Source organism: Corythoichthys intestinalis, chromosome 15 (genome assembly GCF_030265065.1).
Source record: "Corythoichthys intestinalis isolate RoL2023-P3 chromosome 15, ASM3026506v1, whole genome shotgun sequence".
Lineage (NCBI taxonomy): Eukaryota > Metazoa > Chordata > Actinopteri > Syngnathiformes > Syngnathidae > Corythoichthys > Corythoichthys intestinalis.
Window position 1 is genome coordinate 54,665,947 of NC_080409.1, and position 21,821 is coordinate 54,687,767.

At 42.3% G+C, this 21,821-nt stretch overlaps 1 long non-coding RNA gene across 1 annotated transcript in view; it reads right to left on the minus strand.

The window, feature by feature from the left end:
- LOC130931180 (uncharacterized) overlaps positions 1–20,297 on the minus strand; it is a 34,452-nt gene extending 14,155 nt beyond the window's left edge. The window contains exons 1-3 of the long non-coding RNA XR_009067168.1: positions 19,910–20,297; positions 18,525–18,720; positions 17,180–17,231 (exon numbers count right to left, since the gene is read on the minus strand). This is a non-coding gene — a long non-coding RNA (uncharacterized LOC130931180). The remainder of the gene's footprint in view (positions 1–17,179; positions 17,232–18,524; positions 18,721–19,909) is intronic.
- Between the last annotated feature and the right edge of the window lie 1,524 nt (positions 20,298–21,821).

A 21,821-nucleotide genomic window follows, 5' to 3' on the forward strand; every position in this document is an offset into this window, starting at 1 on the left:
CAGCCCGGGCATTAATGAGAGGAGGCCGGACCGCCGGGTAGGAACACGACGCACCTACCGCGCGGGTGATCTGTCACACGGCCGTCTGGGCTCAGGGAGGAAGGAGAGGCAGCCTGATGGGGCCGCGTGCCACACTGGCAAACACATGTGCCACTTCCCTCGTGTACACAGAAAACATTAAACGACTTCTGCCAAACCAAATAAGTCCATCAAGTAAAATGCAGATTTCAATAGTACCACACCAGTATTGACATCATTGTTAAATTGGGATTACGAAGACTTTTTGGCTACGTTCATACTACAGGTCTTAATGCACGAATCCGATTTTTTCGTGTTTTTCCGACTCGAGTGAGGCATTAACTTGACGGTCTGAGTGTGACAAGTCGCATAGAACGGGACCATTTCAAATCCGATCTGGGTCACTTTCGTATGTGGTCTAAATCCGATCTGGGCCACATTTTCCCAGACTGTCGCGGCGGTCTGTACTGTCCAGTCCCGCAAATCAGATTTAATGCAGCAATTACGTCATCAAATAGCGCGAGAGTCGTTACCATAGCGATGCACCTGTGCGTTATTAGCGCCTAGCTTGCAGTGAACACGGCTTTTGAGGAAGAGCTGAGCTTGACAACAGTCATAAAAAATAAAAATGGGTTGAGGATAAGCCTGAGAATGCTCAGTTTTCTCTCTGTTCCAAGTGAGCAATATTTCAACATTGCCTCCACGGCCGAGAGTCGGGACAAACTGCCCGTATGTGTGTGTGACGTGCACGGACAGTGCGTGCATGCTATCGATCCATATAAACTTTGAATATAAGCCTAAACGGGGATTATTTATGTCTGTTATTTGTGTCCACCTTTTGAAAAGCAAAATATGATATCCCTGGAATGACGGATGACGTCTGTCATTTGTTTTGATGCTTCTGCGCATGCGGGTCTTCTTGCTTAGCGCGTGTCGGACTGCGAATTAGTGCGCATGCGTAATACTTGAGCGGTCTCAATGGATAAAGGCAGTCTGAACGGGCACGGCAAAAAAACGGATATGACAAAAAATCGGATTCGTGCATTAAGACCTGTAGTATGAACGTAGCCTTTGTTGCCATTAGATGCCTTTCCATGTAATCTAGTTCAAAACAACTCTTGACAATAGTGCCTGAACTCTAATATAGGATCTTTTAGTCACACTGGTAACCACTTGGAAAAGCATCAGGGCTGAGAATGAAAAGTGGTATTTGCCATGTGGCAAAATGGATTTTGCCATGTGGTTGTGATGTCACATGGCGACCGTTATATTTCAGATTACGACGTCCTGTCTGCACAGTCCGCCCCAGACCAGTGCGTACCCTATCATTTGGACTGTCAGATTGATGATCCAGGCCGCATCTGGCACACAGGCGTTCAGCGGGGTCGATTGCTATGTGTATCTGGCGAGCTGACACCGGATCTGGCGCACAGTCGCCAGCTATTGGGGGGTTGCGCCAAGGGTGGAATTTAGTAGGGTGCTGGGGGTGCGACCGCATCCGGGCCTTTATGGAGCCCAGAAAAGGTGAGAGAGACAGAAAAGAAGAACAAACGACATCAAAAAATACATTTAGCACCTATGCTAACTATGAAGATAGTAGTGTTATCGCTAGTTAATTGTATTTCCGGTTGACACCATGTGGGGAGCCTGATGACAGAGGAGAAAAAGGAGGGGGATAGAGTCAGAATTCATCTCGATGTTTTTAGTCGGATTTAGATGATTCTGGTATGTTTTTGGCCTAATATGCTCATCCAATAGAAAAATGCTATAGTTTAAAAATAAAATATTATAAGGAATTACTCAGTACTTGAGTAGTTTTTTTATCGAATACTTTTTTACTTGTAAAGGAATACATTTTTTGGATGACTACTTTAACTTGTATGTGAGTAATATCATTTTCAAGTAACGCTACTCTTACATGAGTAATATTTTTGGCTACTCTACCCACCTCTGGCTGTTGTTGGTTAGCATGAGAATAATGGCTGATAAGATATCAAGGAAACGTTGACATGAGTTTTGTTCTATCTCTCATTAAAATTGAGTCGGACGGCTGATTGATGGCTCGAGAAAGTGGAAAATGGTCAATTTGAGCTAGCGAAATGGAGCGGTGACCTAATCCAAACGGATACCTGCTCTAGATGCTCTTTTCGGTTTTTGTTGTTTTTGTTTTTTTTTCCACCCGCAAATTTGGCTCCAGCATTGCTATCAAAGTGCTAAAAGGGTAAAAAAGGAAGACAAAGCAACAGCTGGGTACCGCAGAGGTAATTCCCCACGGAGGCCAGGAAGACACCTCAGGACACAGACCATTTTCACTCTTGATTACAAACGCTCAAATCAAGCAGTAACTCAAACAACAATCCACTTCATGCGGGCCACTCCAACCAACAAAGAGCAGGCTGTTGGCTTCACTAACAGCAACACAAAGCCCTCCTTTCGATTAGCTTGACGAGTTAAATTGTATTTTTTCTTTGTTTTCTAAATTTACATTGAAAAGAAGACACCCAACTATGAAGGTTTGTCAGCACATATTTGCCGGCCGTGCCGAGATTACAGAAGAGCGACACCGTGCAGTGTGCTGCCAGAGTGAGGATTTATGCCGGGCAGTTGCAGCTGCAGAAACTGACATTGGACAGCATGAGATGCTTGATAAATCACGGCGGACAGCGCGGGCGCTCGCCTCAAGAACCAGGAAAACACTGTAAACATGGATGAGTGGGTGGTGTCAGTCAGGGACACACAATTTAGAAAAATGCCTTAACATAGACGATATTTATTGGTAGTTTTTGTCAAAACCAGGGTTCATATATGTTTAAGGTCAATTTCCAACATCTTTTGAAGGGAATACTATCTTTCGTATTTACCGTTTGACTGTTTGTATTACTCTAAAACACTTGATACAATCAATCAGGGAATAGTATCTTTTCTCGTATTCACCGTTTGACTGTTTGTATTACTCTAACGTACCTAATATAAAATAAATAACATTTATATCATAGTTTAAGGAAAACAAGCAGAATATATTTCACATAGGGCATAAGAGATACAGTACATGACACCTTCTGACCACGGAAGCCCAACGCATGCGTCATGCAGCTGACTGAGCAAGATTGACGCTGACTACCTGGTGATAGGCAAGACATCTACAAGCCCACGTCTGCAACACCAAATCCCGCAATCAGCTCTTCAGGACAGTCCAGAACAAAATGACGGAACATCCTGCACTACCACGACACCCGATAACTAAAACAACTCTTAAGTTTGATAGCTCGGCACCTCTTAGACGTCATGGCAGGCCGAATCTCCCATCTCTGTTGCCTCAGTAACCATGACCCAGCAACCAACGGTGACGTACGAACTTGACCGCCCAAATATGCAACAGAAGAATTATCCTATACAACACCCAGGCACATCCATCATCCGGTCCACCTACCGCAGGCTTCAAAAAGACTGAAGGTTTAGCCAACAACTGTCCCTTCTCGGGGACATTCCGATGTGCTCGTCGTTTTGCTGATCCTGGATCCAGAATTTCCTCTCTGTCGGGGACCTGTTTGCTGTTTGATCGCTGTCGATCTAAATAAATGGTCAATTTGTTTCGAAGTGCTCTTCCAGCTTTCAAAATGGAGTCACAAGTACAAGGGGTTAAGACTAAGGTGAACGCGCAGGGTTTGGGCCGGGTTGCCGGGTTTCACCGGCCCGGGTCGTTGGAGCTAAGCCAGTGCGGGTCCAGCAGTTCGGCTGGCGTGATTCCAGCAATCTGTCTAAAAGGTCAGATTTCTTCACTTTCAAATGGCCTCTTTCAAAATACGTATATTCATTGACGTTTTTTTTTTTTTTTTTTTGCCCTCTATATACGGACACATGTATACACACTCCAACTTTAACGGTTGATTCACAACATTAAATGACTTCCAAACAGCTAAATTTACTGTGTTTTTGTTTTTTTATTTTTATTTTGGGGGGAATGACATAAAAAAAAAAAAAAAAAAAAAAAACATGAACGGTAACACCAGTTACTTTACCAATTAACTAATTACTCTTACATTCAGGTAACTGAGTTACTAACTCAATTACTTTTTGGGAGAAGTCATTTGTAACTAATTAATTACTTTTTTAAAATAAGATTAACAACACTGAATACCCCTAAAAATATATAGTCATACCACCCAAAAAAAAAAAAAAAAAAAAAAACCACAAAGCAGCTCAATGCTCAAAGTTGGGATATTTGTTAAGAAATTTTTTTATTTTTAAGGACGCAGATACATATTTTCAATATCTTTAAAGGCAACCCCTGTAACGTTAAGTAACACTTGGATGTAAAAATAGATTGGGAACTCAGACAATTCCTAACTTCCTTACCTATAATGGGTCATTAGTGGGCAGCAGTAATATTTTCTCTCTTTTTTTTTTTTTTTTTTTGCAAGTCTGCAAGTGGTTCTGCACTAAGGAGGTGAAGGGCAGAGTCAATGGCCGTTCCATCACTCAGTGCAATAAATGGATGGGATCTGTAACCAAGTAAAGCTGTGGCTGGTTTTAAATTCCACCTCTTTTATCCAAATGAATGATGGAGCCCAGTACAGTGCACCGCGCAGCAACGTATATTAATAAAGATCGGAGCTCTGCACCCTTCACTAAATCAAGGAACCACCAACATTTTTTATTCAAATGACAAACAGCAATGCTAGATGCTAAGCACGATGTAAAGGACAACTAAACATAGCAATTGTAAATTCAATCCAGCAAATACGCCCAACCTTGAGCTATCAGACTAATGAAACAAGGCAGGTACACCGGCGTCCAAAATCAGACGTTGTTTCAGTGGAACTAAAAAGACACATAACGCTAACTAAATGTAGCAATGAATTCTTCCTCCGAGCCGACCGCGTAAAAGTTTCCAATTGCCAGTTTTTAACTCCAATAATGTCTAAAAGAAGACTTCAATAGGCCACTGATGTATTGGTGGGAGTGAGGTGTTACCTGATGAGGTGATGGATACCGTATTCCTGTTCCCCATGTCAGGACGTGAGTAATGTTAGTCTCAAAACACACGCGTTAGTCACAAATGTAGCTCCCAGCAAACAATGGAAACAAATCTAGTAAGTCACAATTGCAACTATTTAGTAAATATTATGTACCATTTGTCTTCATTAAGGTGTGTTGGGAATACAGAGAACATATTCCATGAATGGCGGCGCTTGTGGGCACGTGCAGAATTCACATTAACAAATTACACCTGCCCTGCGCCTCCTTGTGCCATATGTCAGAAGCCCTGAAATAGGAACCACCCCCCCATCGGCTTAATAGCCCTGACTTCTGAGATGTAAACTTCAGGTCAAGGTCCGTTCCATCACTGGTAGAGGCGGGCGGGTGCGTTGGTCGACTGGGTTACAAGAGGGTGGGGGAAGGGGACACCACTGTGATAGATGTTTGTGTATGGGAGAAGGTGGGCAATAAGGTGAGGGGGCTGCCGTGACATAAAATGAGTGATTAGTTTGTTCCCATACACAACTATAGCGAACCCCCTCCATGTTGCAATGAAGCCTTTCCGACCCTCATCTATTGTTAAATCTAGTACTGTATTGACAGTAGAATCCCAATTTGTACATCAAATAAGGAACATTATTGCACTTTTGGCCTTTTCTTGGACTTGGTAGCGGGGCCGGATATATGGGAGGGCCGGCGTGGGCACGGTCCACCCAGACGTGAGTCGTGCCCACCCAATCAAAATGTCGGGAAAATGTATAGCACTGGATATGGAGAACGCACGGAGAGTTGGTCTCACCTACTTTTTTATTGCAGGATTAACGGTTACTGTTTGCCGCAACCACGCCGAACAAGCAATCACTAAAACAAGCTGTTTTTCCAACCTTGTTTGTTATCCGTGTGCTTCCCCTCTCTCTCTCCTCCAGACACATTCTCGCAGTCGGCATTAATGACGTCACCAGCCACAACAAAGCGTCGCCATATTGAAATGGGGGCAAAACACGAGTCACAAGCAGTTGCTCTGTCATACATTGTAGTACAAACGCGTTGAACTTTTGTCTTATTTGCGGTCTTTTTTTCCCGTCGGAATGATTCAAAGTTGCCGTGTTGCGGGTTGTAACACAAGGAAAAGTTCGGAGTCGCATTTGAAGTTCTTCATTCTTCCTCGTGAAAAGAAAAGGACAAGCAAATGGTTGAAAGCAATCAATGGAGGAACAGTAAAAGAAGACGGTTCCGTAGACCGTTCTCGCCAGTGGGAACCTAAATCCAGGCCCATTTACGTTTGCGGACATTTTATTACTGGTGAGTAAACTTTAATCGTTTTTTTTTTTGTTTTTTGCCCCAATTAGCTGTTAGGATTCAATAGACGAGGCAGTGGTTATTATTACCCTAACCGACAACTCGCAAAGCATTATTTTTCTTTTGCCGTGAACTGCTCTGATCGGTCGATCGGTATATTATTGGCCTGGTGGGGATTGGGTATTTTGCCGTGACGTGTTCACAGCTAAATAACGTTTGGAGGCGAATTACCGGTTACGGCAGAAATAATCACTCCGTGTATACTACCAGTTTTCTTAGTTCCACACAGTACATATTCCACGTAACTGATAAAGGTCAACTTACTGGGTGACTTTATGAGGTAGTTGTAGATGTTTTCAAACTCCACTGCAGGCAATTCCTTTGGATTGTTTATCCAGCTATCAGCTCCGACTTCGTATGGGCAGATTTGCAGACCAATACAGGCTAATTTTAAGTTGTATCACCTCCTCGCGTCTGTCGGCAGTGACTCGTGATAATAAGTCATGTTTAAGAAAGACACAAAACACAGCTGAAATATATGAATTTCAGAAAACGTTTTTCTATGGATGTTTACCTGTGCGTGCCCCCATCTCAAAATAGCGACACGTTGCTATGCGAGATGACGTCATCGTGACATCACGCCGACTGCGAGAATAAGTAGATAGATGAATGAAAAAAAAAATAATAATAATAAACCCCCCCAAAAATTAATGCAGCCTCAACAGGACACAAGCTAATGTCCTTCTTGCGCCGGTCCCAAGCTCGGAGAAATGCAGAGGGTAAAAAAAAAAGCCTGCATTGGGGGTGCCCCCTCAAGATTTCTTAGTGCCTACTCTGGTGGGTAAACCTAGATCCGGGCCTGCTTGGTAGGCTTGCCAGCAAGACAGTATGTATTGATTAATTGAGTCATCATGCAATACAGTCTCGAAAACCGCTTTCCCGGTCATCTGATGTTCCGGCCAATCGGGAGGAAGAGGTGGGAGCTGCAAACGTGAAACTTATTACATGAAAGTGATGCAAAATGACCACACTTATTATATTATAAGGACTGCTTGTGAATGCTCATCTTATCGACTAAACTAGACGTTATCATCATAGTACAACCAGATTTAAAGTGCCTATGACAGCAAAAAGCATGTTTATTTCATATTTCACACGGTATTTTAATGCTCCTGAATGAAATGGACCGCTTGGGTGAGTGTGGAAGTGATCAAATTATTTATTCAATTTTTCGAATCCCGCGCCATGAAAATGAGTGACTTCCAGTCTCAGGTTGAGGACGAAAGCGAATGTGACAACACCCGGGTCAACATCTCACTATACAGTATTGCTTTATAGCATGGACTGCAGATTCAGCTGATTTTGCGGATGAATTCATTTATTTTTCGTATCACGCCAGCCCAATGTGCTGCAGGCTTTTGTTGCTGCACCAGGGAGAAGCGTGTGAGCCTTTTTTGGGTTTCAAAAAGTTCCCGTTCACAACGGAGAATGGCCAAAACAACTCCGACAACTTTGGGACCACTGGACTGACGAGGACGCTAGTAAACTGCGTGTTTTGTATCATGTCAAATACTGCAATCATGGCACACGTTTTAATAAGCAGGTGGCTTGCATTTTGTGGCTGACAATGCTCCTTGTCCACAAACAAGGCCCCAGGCCAACGACCTGTCATACACCATGGTCACTTCCACCCTCTCGGTCCTCTTCGTGAGGCCGCAACCTGCTCCCACGTCGGCCGGTTTGTCCACCGAGAATAGGCTATTTTTGGCGTTCATTCCAAGTGACGAGCACTGCCAGCCCGTCGCAGCCGCAGCAGAACGACGAGCCATAACTCGCTCACCGCCAGGGGCTGGCTGATCGGTGAAGACAATCAACCCTGCCACCATGTGTGACGTGAGTCAGGGTAGTTTTGTGAGATTTTTTTGTTTTCAAAAGGCGAGACTTGGAAAAGCTGCTCGGTTCGGGTTAGCATGTCAGCTAGCTGTCACTCCTCCTGTTTTGTTTACGCTCTTTCCTCCATCTCCGAAGCCGGCGCAGGGAAATGACAAAAGCCGGACTTATTCCAGTGGCATAAAATACCGTTCGGGAGTGGAAGAAGTCGGCGGTTTTGACCATTATGCAGTCATTTTTCCCTGTCATAGCCATCTAAAGTCAGTCTCTAAATCTGCTTATTACCACCTAAAACAACGGTATATTTTCAGGTCTTGATCAAAAATCAATCAGGAAGCTGCAGCTAATACAGAATGCTGCTGCCAGAGTCCTTACAAATACAAGGAAACTAGACCGCAATACACCGGTTTTGAAATTCTTACACTGGCTTCCATTGAGTCAAAGGATACACTATAAAATACTACAAAACACTTAATGGCCTTGGACCAAAATAAATGCTTGATTAGTTGGATCCCTATGAAACATCTAAGGTTGTCTGGAACAGGTCTCCTATATGTTGCAAGAACAAGAACCAAGCAGGGTGAGGCAGCATTTCATTATGATGCTCCTTCCCTCTGGAACAAATTACCGTATTTTCAGACTATAAGTCGCACCTGAGTATAAGTCGCATTTTTGGGGGAAATTTACTTGATAAAATCCAATACATAGAACAGATATGTCATCTTGAAAGGCAATTTAAAATAAAAATACAATAGAAAACATGCTGAAAAAGTGAATAGTATGATAATGTTACATGATACATGAACAACGAAATGCGAACATGGCCGGTATGTTAACATAACATAGCTATTAAGAGTTATCCAGATAACTATAGCATAAACAACATGCTAACAAGTTTACCAAACCATCTGTGTCACTCCAAAACACCAAAACAACATGTGAAATGATATAATAATGTGTTCATAATTCCACACATAAGTCGCTCCAGAGTATAAGTCGCACCCCCAGCCAAACTATGAAAAAAAAACTGCGAAAAATACGGTACCTGAAGGTCTGAAGTGTGCTAAAACTGTTAGCGCCTTTAAATCGGGGCTAATAACACTTTTGTTTACCACAGCATATCCATAACTGCTTTTTATTCCTTTTCTGCTTTATTTCCATTTCTGATTTCAGTTGAATGTGATTTTACTGTATAATTTCATTTCCTGTTTTGATTTCCCGTGTTTTAACATTCTTTTGATTTCCAGTGATTTTATGACCTTCATGTGATGTAAAGCACTTGTGTTGAATTGTGCTATACAAATGGGGTGGCGTGGCTCAGTGGTAGAGTAGGTGTCCCCCAACCGGTAGAATTCTTCGCCCTGATGAATTTGTCTAAGTATCCTTGAGCAAGATACTGAACCCCATGTTGCTCCTGGTGCTGCGTCACCAGTATGTAACGGCGATGTAGTGTATAGCGCTTTGAGGGCCTTGAAAGGTGGAAAGGCGCTATACACGTATAACACCATTTACCAAATAAATTTGCCTTGCCCTGCATTTGGGTCCTCCATGCTGCCAAATCGTAATGTGCACCAAATAAAACAAAAGTTCAACACACAGATTAGGAACAAAATAAATAAGTAACGAGCAGCAAGTGGTTGGGTGGTGGTAATATACCAGTGCACATATGACAATTTACAGTACTCAGACTAGGAGGCAGATAGCAGACTATATATGATGCAAATGACAGATTGTGCATAGACGTTGATATAAGAGTGAAATTGGCGGTGCTCCACATCCAATCCATTTTAATGTTCGTTCATTCGCCCCCTCCCGGTCAAAATGGATTAAACGTCGAGCGCCGTCAATGGCAGCCGGTGAGTAAATGTATTTGTCCAGAAGTAAACTAGTCCAGCCCACATGAGATCCAATTGCCACGAATGTGGCCGGAAAACAAAAATGAGTTTGACACCCCTGCTGTGCTACATTACTTTCTATATAAAGTAATCCCTCGCTACTTCGCGCTTCAAACTTCATGCCCTCAATCCATCACGGATTTATTTCAATTAAAAATAAATACAGTGTTTTATTTAATGTATACGTGTACGAATCATTCTTTTCTTTTATATGTACCTCATTCATATCGTAATTATTACATTTGCAGTGCTTAAAAACCATTTATAAAAACATACATATATATATATATTTTTTTTTTTTTTTTTTTTTTAATTATACTGTGAGGAGGGGGGAGTAATGTATCTCTTTGCAATGCTGCTAAATCTGAATAAGTACTTTTTTTCTTTTTTTATTGTTCAATGTAAATAGGCACTGCCTCTACCTTGCAGATTTACGATTTTGGCGGAGGGTCCCATTAACCGCGAAACACGAGAAATCTTTATACTTGCATTTTTTGGGTGATAAAGACTTTAATAATGTGTTTGAAAAGTGTGCTTCAATACATTTGAATATGTTTGAAGTATGCAGGAGGTATGACTTTTTTTTTTTTTTAATTCATTTTCTTAGCCAACCCTCATTTATCACGGGGAATATTTTCCAGATTCACCAGCAATCAGTGAATACCTTAATGACTAACAAATAGGGGGGAAAAAAATCAAATAAACAGCTGACTGATGGCAGGATGACACACTTTCTCGTTAACCCCTTTGGCTCATCTGAAACCGCAAGGCAACGTCCCCATCGGGCATGTGCTACCGTGAAGGCCTGCCTTTTTAAAAGGCAGCATGTTCCATGACCTCAGCACCCATAAATCACAAGACCGGCACACGGCCACGTGGTGTCGGGAGCCATGCGGCGCTCCCTTTGAGTCTCTAAGTTGTATAATCAATAGATATAAAAATAAATGGCCTGACCGTTATTCTCTCTCTGCTAGCGCACTCTAATAAAATCCCGCTAATGCATATTTCATTTACTTTTATACTTATTGATCACCTGTACTCCAGTTAGTAAATCACGCGCCTATCGATCCCTCAATCGTACCTCTGTCGGACAGCGCATAACCAGCCATTTGCACCTCTGATAAAGAGCTCAGCCACTCAACTCCACACAGTAAATCCCTGCAAACTAACTTTTTAATTCTTTAATCGATCCCTGTTTAAACGTCCCATTATTTCACAAAGCACGATCTCAGTATTAAAAAGAAAATACGGTGGTACCTCAAGATCCAAAATAATTTGTTCCGGAGCGGCTTCCATATCATGACTTCTTTGTATAACAAATCCTGTTTTGCACGTAAATTGTCTAATTTGTTTAAAAAGTTTATTGAAATGCCACATTACATTTGCTGTCATGTTCTCCGACTACTCCGTCTTTATTTGTAATGCTTTGTCACCACCTGCTGTAGAAGCGCTTAGGTGTAATTAGTTTGTTAGCTTCCGTCTTATTCTACAGACGTGATCACATGACTACCTAACACAGCAAGCTAAAAGACGAGCTAAATTTAGCAGCCATTGTTTGCTATTCCATCTCACTGTTTGTGCGTCACATGCAAGTTGTGTTCTTTTATTTCACATACAATTAAATTATTATTATTATTTGTCACCCATACCAGGTATGCAATAAAAAGTTGTACTGGATTAACTTTGTATTAGTCTTTTTCTTGTTTCACAAAGGTAAGCAGCAGCCTGACAAAGCCATGATAGCAATGATTTCACATCCAAAGTATGTAGCTCTTCATATAAACAGTATCATTTCAAACGGTGTGGTATCGGTATCGGCCGATACTGTACAGCCAGGTATCGGTATCAGGGCCAAAAATGGTATTGGTGCAACACTAGTTAGCCAACGATAGCACCACTATGTTCATAGGTAGCATATGGATGTGATGTGATGTGATATGGAAGTGCATTTCTTGTTGTCGCTTGTCCTTCTCTTCTGTGTGCTTCCTTCCTTTCTGTTCCCCCTAAAGGAATCGGACCTTCTAGCCAGACTGCCGGAATCACGCCAGCCGAACCGCTGGACCCACGCTGGCGCAGCTCCAACGACCCGGGCTGGCGAGACCCTAACGATCCGGCCAGAAGGCCAAACTCTGCGCATCCACCTTAGTCTTAACCCTTTGTACTGACTCCATTTTGAAAGGTTTAAAGAAGGCTCTCCGAAAACAAGTTGACAATTTCTCACGTCGACAGCAAGGCAAAACAGAAACAGACTCAGGCGGGGAGGCAAACTCGCTCCAAGGTCACCATATCACACGTCAACAAAAGGTTCCCGGGAAAAACGCTTAGTTAAACATTGTCTTTTGAAGGCTCTCGCGGGGCGGGCTGTGGGCAGGAAGAAAGGTGTGTTTGGTATTATTGTCTGTTTGTGGATTGGACAGGAGGATTTGTGAGTTACTGTTGTCACAGCAACGAGAGTTGTGGATTTTGTAACCTCAGCGTCAAAGGGGCTCTTGGAGTCTTAACAGTCGTGTTATCCGTTGGATATGGGGCTTTCTCCGGTGTTCTTTGTGTTGGGACAGGGCGTCTCGCCATTTGTTTTGGATTGTCCGGGAGAACTGATGGCGAGAGTTGGTGGTCCGGACGTGAGCTTGTCAGCGTCCATCTTGCTCAGTCAGTTGCATGACGCACACGTTGGGCTTCCGTGATAAGATTTACATTTAATGCCCTATATTCTGCTTGTTTTCCTTAAACTATGGTATAAGCGCTATTTATTTTATATTGGGTGTGTTAGAGTAATACAAACAGTCGATTGGTAAATATGAGAAAAGATACTATTCCATGCTTGATTATATTAAGTGTGTTAGAATAATGCAAAAAGTTAGATGGTGCCTACGAGAAAAGGTCTCCTTCACCCCATAACCCCTTCCCGTTTGCTGCTTTCTCTTAAGAAATGAAACACCATGAACAACCGCAATTGGAGTATACCAAACTCACATATGTTAAATCAAAACTTTTCAAACCATAAATACACTCAGATTCATATTCTCTGCTGAATTTAGACAGGTTAAAAAAAAAGAAAAAGATCAACAATGTAGAGATATTTTCTTTAGAAAGAAGAGGGACTCCATGGTGGTTCTTGCCCAGGGCAGCAGGGGTTCCAGAAACACCCCTGGTCATGTGGGTCAACAGCTAAACTTAAAATCAAAACACAAGGACAGAGTTTAAAAACAAAAGCGTGAGATGGATTTCTTTCAGGTCATATGAGACGTCTTAAAGGAGGAGTGTTCCCCGAGGGTGCCGACTAAAAGATCAGTGACAGCGGGTCAATTGCAATTTTGGCGCTCACATCCAAAAGCAAATATATCAATTAAAAAGAATAAAGTGTGAGGTGCGGCGTTTGCAAAATGGCTATCTATTTTCATCAGGGTACACGGCGCTTGGGGTGCAAGCAGGATCTCAAGATTAATAGAGCTATTCAAATGAATCAGAAAGGATTAGGGTCTCCAGGGAACATAATCAATAGCTCCAAATCAATAATCAATAGGCCACTCACACCAATATACTAACCGCTGACACCGAGATCTTACAATTAAAAGGAAAATGGGGAAGGGAGGGACATAGGTCTATGATATATCTCGCCGTGCGAAATGAGTCAATATATATATATATATATATATATATATATATATATATATTAAAAAAAAAAGCCGCTCAGGTGGGAGGCGTCTCGGCGTTGTCAAGTCCCGCTCTGAGGCCAGGATAAGCGGCACGCAAGCTCATCTCAGCCTTCATTGCTTAACGTCAAATCTTCCATTGTTGCCGTCACCCGGCGCCAAACGGGAGATGACAGCTTTTATTAATATAATGTCGTTTCAGCGCGGATGCGGTACAAGATTAATTCTTACATTCGGCCCAGAGGGTAAACACTTTTCTCCCGGGCCTCGGGGTTACAAATCCATCAAGAGATCCTCAAAAGAAATGAAATTTTGAAAAAGAAGGTCATTTAGAGTTTGTTTTATAGCCGGCCTGGGTGATTACAGCTATAGTTTTGTTTGCTAAAGGATGCCGCGTGTGCAAAGGGTCGTGAGGATGGAGGAAGTCACCCCACCGGAGAGTGGATTTGAGAAGCTCGGGGAGACCGATTTAGCCGGCGGGACACATCACAAGCCCCTCTCGCCAATCCCTCCCTCTCCCCTCATCCATTTGGGAGTATGATTTCTACTTTTTGAAGTGAAGGGTCTTGAATCCCACTATAAAGGAATTAAGAGGTCTCCCCCGAGTCTGCCATTCAAATGAGAGCATGGCAGGGATATGAGGGCTTTTTAACACCCAGAAATTAGTATTCACAATGCCTCAAACTGGAATCTGAAGGAACCTTTCAGGTGGAGAAGAAAGAATCTGTTTGGAGAAGAGCGCCCTAAGAAGTCATAGCGCTCGTGTATTTGCCCCTCATCAAGGGGGAGCTTGGGGAAATAAAGGGGGTGGACGGTGTGTGAAAACAAATTAAGAATGCAACGTAGATAGGCAATCAGTCGTTGTCAGGCCAAAGGGGCTTCTCGACGGTCCCGGCGTCGTCTATTCTCGTGCAACAGTTCCTGGAATGACTGGAAGCCATGCGATGCTACAAACCGCTTTCTTACAAACTTTGCAGCCAGAGATGTGTGCTCTTGTATATCAGCTTTACACACATATGGTATTTTGGTACAATGACCTTGAAAACTTTGAATGAAGGCGTCTAAACATTCAAGTTGTTCTCTGTCACCCACTCCTGTCGACTCAGGCATCAGCTTTACAAAACAATGTTTAGCCAGATTGCCGGAATCACGCCAGCCGCACTGCCCAACCCACGCTGGCGCAGCGCCAACGACCCAGGCCATCGAGAGTCCGACAACCCGGCCAAAAGGCCAAACTCCGCGCGCTCACCTTAGTCTTAACCCCTTGTACTGAATCCATTTTGAAAGCTTTTGAAAGGCTTCAAAGCACAAGTTGACAATTTATTCTGAGTCGTCACCATAGGTCAAGGTCACAAAGGTCACCATATCACAAGTCAACAAGGGTTCCCGAGAAAAACATGACAATGCTTAGTTAAACATTGTCTTTTGAAGGCTCTCGCGGGGCGGGCCGTGGGCAGGAAGAAGGGTGTGTTTAGGACAGGGATGGGCAAACTATTCCACAAAGGGCCGCAGTGGGTGCGGGTTTTGGTTGCAACCCATTAAGAGGACACCTTTTCACCAATCTGCTGTTTTACAAGTGCAATCAGTCGATTACTGTCAGGTGCTTCACATTTCTGCTGAAACCGCATTGGTTAAACTATCTGTGCTGGGTCAGTTGGAACAAAGAACAGGACCCACTGCGGCCCTCGAGGACCGGTTTGCCCACCTCTGGTTTAGGATAACCTTCTATTGCAGTTTGGGCTGTTTAGTTCATGCGCAACAGTTGCTGAGTCACCGTTACTGGGGCAACCGCAGTGGGAGATTTTGCCCGCCTCAGCTTCAAAGGGGCTCAGTGGTGTTATCAGTTGGATATCAGGCATTCTCTGGTGCTCCTTGTGTTGGGACAGAATGTCCCGCCATTTCTTCTGGACTGTCCGGAAGAACTGACGTGTACTTGAATTTATTCACGTCCACAGCGATCAAACGGCAAGATGAAACAGACTCAGGGGTGAGGAGGCAGACTTGTTCCAGCAAGGTCACCATATCACAAGTCAACAAAATGTTCCTGAGAAAAATGACAATGATTAGTTAAACATTCAGTCTTTTTGAAGGCGCTTTGCAGGGTGGGCTGTGGGCAGAAGAAGGGTGTGTTTGGGCGTTGTTTAGGATTATTGTCTGTTTGTGGATCGGACAGGAAGTTACTGTTGTCAGGGCCACGAGGGTTGTGGATTTTGCCACCTCAGCGCAACGTGAGTGCTCAGAGTTCACTTCTCGGTTGCGGGCTCCTAATCGAATGTTCCTTGTCAAGACAAGATGTCGCGCCATCTGTTTTGGACCGTCCAGAAGAACTGATTGCAGGAGTTGGTGGTGCAGACGTGGGCTTGTAGATGTCTTGCCTCGTCAGCGTCAATCTTGCTCAGTCAGTTGCATGACGCACGCATTGGACTTCCGTGGTAAGAAGGCGTCATGTATCTCTTATGCCTTATGTCAAATATATTCTGCTTGTTGTCCTTAAACTATGATAGAAGTGCTATTTATTTTATATTGAGTGTGTTAGAGTAATACAAACAGTAAACAAGAGAAAAGATACTATTCCCTTCAGTATTCACATTTATATAATTACTTTTACACTGTTCAACACATAGTTTCTGTAGTTTCACCTTTGCATGACCCAGAGAGGATCTCACAACTTTCGGTCTCAGGCAGCCCTTTTAATTTTCATTTTAGTCTTTTGGACGATAATATCTAATAGTCCTAGTCATATTTAGGTATCTCAAAATGAGTCTTCTTCTATGTTGTATTTAAAACTGTGCTCCTGCCAGTTTCCCAGTGTGCACCTGCTGATGAGAACGAGTGTTTTTAAAAGAGTGTTCATCAATAAAAACCACTTCATTGGAAAAGACTGAACTGTTTCTCCAATAGACTAGTGAGAGGATCGGAAGAAGTCATCAATGACAACACAGAAGGATGGCTGAGCCTCAAGATGGCACTTTCGGACAACCTGCCAATAGGACGTCCCACTAAACAGGGACAAATGCTTCTTATTAGCACTGAAATGATCAATTGTGTTTACCTTTCGTAAACTATGGGGAACAAGTAAGGAAATACGGAAGTTCACCTTTAATTAAAACATCCCTGCGACGGGAAATACGGAAGTTCACCTTTAATTAAAACATCCCTGAAACGAAAGGGGTGCAACTAAAAATGGAAAAAGATTTGCGTGAGAACAAACAAAAAATATACAAAAATATCACAAGAATAATAGTGACCAGCATCATTACGCCAATTTGAAAAGATAGCAATCCATTTGAAACATCTACAGATTACTCGTCATGCAGTCTTTTGATCATGTATTGAGACAGAGCAGCAATAAACTAAAAGTAAGCATGCATGATGAATACAATGAACAAAATGCATCCTTATGCATCACAAATTTAAACAGTAAACATGAATTTATGAACTTACTATCGTCATGTTGAAATTAAAAGGATCATATCTCCGGTTTTCGTTGGTCAATCTGCGCCAAATAAAAACAAGGAGAGAGGTTAAAATCTGCGCTTTCGAGTAATGTTGAGGGTAGCACTCTATATCAAATACTTCATTTTTCACGGTGCTATAAAGAGACCACATGATTGAACAGGCTGGCGTGAAGAGAGAACGGCATGCTTGCGTCTCATTGGTATAATGGAGTCATGCGATTATTGTTGCGACGTCTCATTGGTGAAATCTGTAGAGCTACTCTTAGCATCGCTGGCTAGTAAAATAATAAATCTAATATGTAGACTTAAGAGGGAAAATGTAAAGACTCTTGTGTAGCCCAAAGTAGTGGAGTATGAATGGCATTTTTTTCATCACAAATCTACTCAAGTAAAAAGTATAGCTTAGTAAAACTACTGTTAGAAGTACATTTTTCTCAAAAACTTACGCAGGTAAATGTATTGGAGTACATGTAACACGTTACTACAAACCTCTGGTTGCAACCTCGAAACGTTCCAAGCGAATGCAAACAGTAAGGATGGCTGATCGTGACAAGTTGTTTTTTTATTTTGGCCATCAGAAAACATTTTAAGATCTAGTAAACCTGCCTTCTCGTAAATATACTGCCAAATACATACATACTTTAAGGTATATAAATGGCTTTATTTCTATAACTAAAGAAATATCATTGGATAGGCCTAACTTCATGCAAAGAGATAGCAGCATATCCTCACACAGAGTCAGTAAAAATCATTGTGTTATGGGCAGTTGTTTTGAATGACTTCATTTACTAACAAATACATACAGATAAATACATTTTTATAATCGGGTAATTTATGCTTTACCACTGACAATCTGCTTCTTGACGGGCAGCGCCGTTTGTCGAGTGACGTCCGGTAGAAGCAACTCTGTATTTTTTTGGTCCGGCTAGGACGTCCCAGTTCGAGTGGCGTTCCAATGATATATTTTCTGGTCGCAGGTTGGAAAACTCTGACTACCCACCTTCCTCAGATGCAGCATAACACTAACCGCAATGCCAAATCCACATCCATAATTTTCTAAACAAACATATTTCAGCATGGACAACTGCAACAGTAAGTCATAACTTTTGCCCACGCAACTACATCGAGTGTTTGCACTGGTGGTTCTGAAAGCAGCAAACGAGCGAAGCGGCAAACATAACGCATGAAGCAAAGCGGACAAACAAAGCAAGCAAGCATGGGATCTTATAAAGATAGGCAGCCATAACAAAATAGTTTACCCGTGACGAAAGCTAGTAATTGCTACCGGACCAAAATACTGTACGTTTTTCATTTGTCAACTGAATAGTTACCTGTCAGTGGCAGCCCCGCTCCTAAAGTCCCAGGTAAATCCATCAGTGACCTCCTTTTTGATCTTGTGGAAATGGCCACACTACCAAGAAGCAGTGTTGCCAGCTTGGTGACTTTCTTGCTCTATCTGTCGACTTTCCAAAGCCTCTAGACCAGGGCCTCCTCGAGGGCAGCAGTGGGTCCTGGTGTTTGTTCCGACTGATTCAGAACAGACAGTTTAACCAATGAGATTTCAGCAGAAACAAGAAGCACCTGACTGCAATCAACCGATTGCACTTCTATAAAACCAAATTGGTGAAAATGTGTCCCCTTAAAGAGCATATGACACCAGAAAAAAAGTCTTAAATGGCATTATTATGTGAATTAGAATCATATTTTGAGACGATTCGACTAATGACGAGAAATTAGTCTTTTAATCTGCCGGTTAGCCACGCCTACCATTATAGGGCTTTAGCGTCCCCAACAGGTGGATGACGTCAGCGGTAGACTAGGCTCATCGGTTTTACTATTCAGCCCATTGAGGGGGAATTGTTCAGAACGAGGAAAACGCGACGAAGAGAGCTGCAAAATGTCATTGTTTCAGTCTCTCTACTCCCAATATTTTTACAGGATATTCTTTTTATCCAAGTATTTTTCCCCAATAGCTATGTAAATGGCTTGAGAAGGACCAGTCAGCCCGTCGAGGGGGAACTATTCACAATGAGGAAAACGCGACGAAGAGAGCGGCAAAATGTCATTGTTTCTGTCTCTTTACTTCAATATTTTTACAGGATATTCTTTTTACCCAAGTACTTTCCCCAATTGCTAAATAAATGGCATGGTCATGACAAATAACAATCTTGTGCTAAATGGAATATAAAATAATAAAAATCCATTTATTCAAGACGAAATGGCAAAATTACTCCATAATGGTCAAAACAGTTGACTTCACCTTTACTGTCACACCTCCCGAACGATATTTTATGACACCTAAATCGGACATATGTCATTTCCCTTCCCCGGCTTCGGAGAATGTAAACAGACCAGAAGGAGTGACAGCTAGCCGACATGCTAACCCGAACCGAGGGATGTTTCAAAGTCTTCGAAGTGGAAAATCACACATAACTAGCCTGGATTATTTGACATGACGACCCGGTTGTCGAGTTTCTTTGCGGATCGGCAAACCGCCCAGCGGAGAGCAATTTACAGTTCGTTCCCTGGAGGAGGGTGGCTGGAGTTGTGTAGCTAACGCGCTAACAGCTAACTGCTAATGAGCATGAGGATAGCTTTTTACATGCCTATCAATGATCAAACGTAAGTAGTCCTTTATTTAAAGGAATTTTATAGTGTTTACTTTGTAATCACTGTATTCGTATTTGACATAATACAAAACAAGATGTTTACTCACTTCCTTGTAAGTCCAATGGTCCCACAGTAAATATCCACAGTGAATGGGAACCTTTTGAAACTCCAAAAAGGCGCATACGCCTCTCCCGCATACAGAAAGATTTTTCTGCAGCCGTTTGGCTGGCGTGATGCAAAAAATAAAAGTATTAATCCGCAAAATCAGCTGAATCCTTCGTCCTCATACACAACAGTACACTGTATAGTGAAGAGAACGTCTTCTACCGTACACGTCACAGCGCCCTCCTCCTCAATGCAAGACCGAAGCCGGAAGTCACTCATTTTCATGGCGCGGGATTAAAAAAAACTAAATAAATATAGCGATCGCTTCCACACACATCCAAGCGGTCCATATCATTCAGGGGCATAAAATACCGCGTGTATTATGAAATAAACATGCTTTTTCGTGTCACAGGCACTTTAATGCTTTTAGACAAAAACCCGCACCCACTGTGGGGTATGGCCCTTTGTGAAATAGTTTGCCCACTCCTGCTCTAGGCGACTTTATCAAAAGCGACTAGCATCAAATCTACTGACTTTTTCTGGTGTTTTTTTTTTTGTTTGTTTGTTTTTTAACTTCCCCCACGACGTTATTCCTCTCTCCTCAGGCGTCCATTACAATTACATGAAAATGGGCAATGATGCAAATTAGGTGATGATGTCATGTAGTGACTTTTAGGACAGCCAATGGCTACTTTCCTTACTGTGGCGTTGGCAACACTGCCAAGAAGAGGTGTGAGGGGCAGAGGTGCTAATTTCTGGAATTGTGGTTGGGTAGCTAGTTGCAAATGCAGGATGACAATCATGCAAGTCACCCTCAAAGAACCAGTCACTGTGCTCATCATCGCCTATCATCGCCTGCAAACACGCAAAAAGACAAGTTAGATGTTGCTGCTACTTAATGTTACCTTTTTGCCTGCAAGCATGCTAAACGTTTGTATAACCCCAAGTAATCACAAGCCGTGCATGCTTTACATCGACGCAGAAATCAATATTATGCTATGCTATATTTTTCCTTGTACCCACCATTGTCATTTAAAATATTGTGTTTTGCCATAGCATTTTTTTGCCTGACCACTAAGCAGCGATGTTGTGACGGCGTTGATCGGCGATCTTTCATTTTGATCTTAGTCAAACAAGTGGTTGACCGTTAGCCACTCATGAAAACTAGTCTCTGAATTCTGTGTTGAGACTAGTACGGCCCCATTGAACTGTATGCGGCGGGCCAAAGGAATATATTTTGGGTATGGGGGAGAAACCCAGGGTGCCTGGAAAAAAAATTAAAACTGCGATTTCTTCAGAGGTGGGTAGAGTAGCCAAAATTTCTACTGAAGTATGAGAAGCGTTACTTCAAAATAATATTACTCAAGTAAAAGTTGTCATCCAAAAAATGTACTCAAGTACAAGTAAAAAAAAGTATCCAGAGAAAGAATACTCAAGTAATGAGTAACATTTTGAGTAACTGCTTATTTTTGTTTGATTTTTTTTTTTTTTTTTTTTTTGTTCTCTCAGCACAAACTTATCTATATGAACTATTGTTATTATGGTACTGTACAATAACCCATTACATAACCACATTAAGCCCCCCAAAAAAGATGAGGAAAAAAAACAGTAATGAAGCATTATTCGTCCAAAGAGCAAGAGTGCCCTGCCCTCTGGTGGAGAAAATAGTTCCTCGTTTGGGTAGTAAATACTGTAGTTCCTTCATAGTTACTATTATGAAATTAAAAGGATCGTATCTCCGGTTTTCCGTGGTCAGTCAGTGCCAAATAAAAACTTGGAGAGAGTTTTAAATCCGTGATTTCCATTCATGTTGAGAGCAGCGCTCTATGTCAAATACTTCATTTGTTAAGTCGTGTGATTGAAGAGGCTTGCGTGATCATTAAAAGGGCAAGCTTGCGTCTGATAGGTGTAAT